Raw genomic sequence first — 3,038 nt, forward strand, 5'->3', positions numbered from 1 at the left:
GGCAGAGCAGGGGGAGGGGCTGGGACAGAGGGGAGAGGTGAGGGCTGGAGGGGCACAGGGGGAGGGGCTGGGGTGGAGGAGAAGGGTGAGGGCTGGAGGGCAGAGCAAGGAGAGGTGCTGAGATGGAGGAGGGGCAATAGCTAGGGTTCAGAGTTTGTTTCAGATGTGACATAAATGTTGATGAGAATGTTCTGCTATACTTTTTGTGACTATACCAAAGCCCATCAAATGACACATGCCAAGTGGGTGAACTGTATGTATGTGGGTTATAAACTCCATTAAAAATAAATCAGAAAACCAAATCAATGGTTTGTACCAGTAAAGCATGAGATAAAAGCAAAGCAGAGGTATGTGGGCAGAGCACAGGCTGCAGTCTCACCCTCTGGCCTCCCCACAGCTGTGGAGTCAGAACAGAATCTTAACCAGTGCTTAGTGACCTGCTCAGGGCTGGGCAGCACTGGTGCTGCAAACAAAGTCTCCCTCCTCCCCACGGCACCACAGCTGAGAACGCATCTGTTTACATTGTTTCCTCCATGTTCCTGAGGGCCTCGTGCACACCTGCCCCTCTGCTGGCCTCTCACCTGTGAGCCAACACCATTACTAGGCACTGGAGAGCTGGAGAGACAGAGAGGTCAGACCAGGGCTCTGAAGTCAGCCCTGTACCCCAAGGCCATCAACTGCCTGAATTATCAAGATCTCTTAGAAAACTGTGGGTGAGGTCCAGATCTCACACATGCTCACCAGCAAGCTTGAGCGCTCTTCTGTCTGCTGTGAAGTCTCTCGCCGTGGCTTTGACTTTAACTCCCCTGTGGTATGGAGTATCCTCCTGTGCTCATTAGCCATTTGTTCTGGTCTGAACCATGGGCCTCAGAACATTCTACCATCTTCCCTCCTCCCCAGTCCCCGCTTCTCCTCACTCTCCTCCTATATTACCCCCTCACTCAGCAAGACAAGGGTCTCCTGAAGCGGGGGAGGGGGAGGATTCAAGCATAGCATATTTCTGAATTACTTATTTGATTTTGTTGTATGTGGATGATATGTGTATATTAAGGTACAAAGGTAGAGTTTGTTCTCCCCTTCCACCTTCCAGGGATTGAATTAGTCATGTTCAGCAAAAGCACCTCAACTCACAGAGTTCTCTTACTGTGCTCCCTCCTGCCCCCTACTCCAATGTGATTTTACAGAACACTACTTAGCAAGTCTATCGATACATACCCTCACTGGCAACTAATGGACAGTGAGCTTGCGGATGCTCTACATCGGGGTTGATCTCGGTTCCCTATAGGAAATCCCTCAGGAATGAATGCTGTTTGGCTCGCCTGATGTAGCCAAGATGATTTCATACAGCAGGTCCTCATGAATGTGCTCTCTATCCCAGCTCCTCAGACTGGGCCCATAGAGACAAACTTTCGGGTAATTTCTGGGTTGCTGGACTTCTCATGCCTTTTTTTTTTCTTTTTGACTTCTCATGTCTTCAAAATGCTTCCTCAATGTTTAGTTATTTCTTGCTTCATTTTAACTCCTCTGACCTTGGGCAGGTGATGGTTTCATAACCAGGGGCACACAAGAGGAAAGCCAAGCTATCCTGGCAGCACCTGGGGGAAGAAAGGCTGAAGTTTCCATGTTTGGATACACTGTCTCCATTGAGAAAACAAGGTCCCTGAAATATTTATTACATCAGGTGCTTGGCCCCCACCCACATAGTCTCAGCATGACCTGTGGTGTCTGGGGACATCTGGGTCTATAAAGGGTTAATGAAAAAGGGAATTGAGATGAATGGAAGCAATTCATCCAACAGTCACTCACCAAGTAAAGACTGCATCCCAAGCCTTCTGCCAAGAAATCAGACAGTTCTGTTGAATACACTGTGTCAGGCTGGGAGAACTGGAAAGGAAGCTGGTGTTGCCATGGAGACCAGAGAAGAAGCTTTGTGTGGGTAATACCATGTCCAGAGCAGGGGCACACAATCCTTCCTAGTGAGACCAGCAGGCGTCAGGCACAGTTCCTCAAAGGACAGGAAGCTTGGTAAGGGTCTGGAGAATGATGAGAGGCTGGGAGATCAGAATGTACAGTAGGTGAAGATGCAGAGGCAAGGAAGCGTAAAACACGCCCACCACATCTGGGCTCTCCTAAAGAGGTGAAGGAAGAGTATCTACCATGGGGGGGGCACTGTCACTGTAGGAGGCCGAGTCTGGTCATTGAAGATGGTCAGGAACACAGCCTTTACCCCTTAAAAAGCTCACTTGACAGCAGTGAGGAGAGTGTCTGAGGACACTCTACTGACCGACCGCAAAGAACATGCCAAAGGAAGAGGTTCTGAAGGTGGAGCATGGTGGGCACATCCTCATGGGAGAAGAAAATGGCTAGGACTTTAGATGTGATGGATGCTGGGGATGGAAGATGGGGCAACTTCATGGCCCTAGTTTGGGTCACCAGGTAGCACAGGATACCCATTGCTGAGACCAGAAAACATGAGTTGCTCTGTCTGGAACAACTGTCCCTCACAGCAGGGTCATGGGAAGAGCCTGCCAAAGGCGGTTCTGCCATGCAGGCTCTGCTCTTGTGAATGAAGAAATTTGTTTATTGCATTAGGGGAGCTGCTACCCAATTAGACTTGTTATCAAAGTGGGTTGGGCACTCGCTACCCATGTGAGCCCTCCAGCTATGGTAGCCATGATGCAGGAGGAAGCCCCTTGCCAGATGGATGGGCTCTGTGGCCTGGGCCTTCCTACCCTGTTGAGCTATAAGAAAAAGATCAGCTTTTAAGGGGCTGGAGAGATGGCTCAGTGGTTAAGAGCACTGGCTGCTCTTCCAGAGGTCCTGAGTTCAATTCCCAGCAACCACATGGGGGCTCCCAACCATTTATAAAGAGATCTGATATCCTCCTGGCATGTAGGTCTGCATACAGACAGAGCAATAAATAAAAAAATAATAATAATTTTGCTGGCCTGTGGTGGTGCACGCTTTTAATCCAGCACTTGGCAGGCAGAGGCAGGCGGATTTCTGAGTTCGAGGCCAGCCTGGTCTACAGAGTGAGT

At 49.6% G+C, this 3,038-nt stretch overlaps 1 long non-coding RNA gene across 1 annotated transcript in view; it reads right to left on the reverse strand.

The window, feature by feature from the left end:
- Positions 1-1,885, reverse strand: part of LOC116086153 — a 3,224-nt gene extending 1,339 nt beyond the window's left edge. Inside the window, exons 1-2 of the long non-coding RNA XR_004116837.1 lie at positions 1,807-1,885; positions 1,216-1,595 (exon numbers count right to left, since the gene is read on the reverse strand). This is a non-coding gene — a long non-coding RNA (uncharacterized LOC116086153). The remainder of the gene's footprint in view (positions 1-1,215; positions 1,596-1,806) is intronic.
- Between the last annotated feature and the right edge of the window lie 1,153 nt (positions 1,886-3,038).

Source organism: Mastomys coucha, unplaced genomic scaffold (genome assembly GCF_008632895.1).
Source record: "Mastomys coucha isolate ucsf_1 unplaced genomic scaffold, UCSF_Mcou_1 pScaffold12, whole genome shotgun sequence".
In the NCBI taxonomy this organism is placed as follows: Eukaryota; Metazoa; Chordata; class Mammalia; order Rodentia; family Muridae; genus Mastomys; species Mastomys coucha.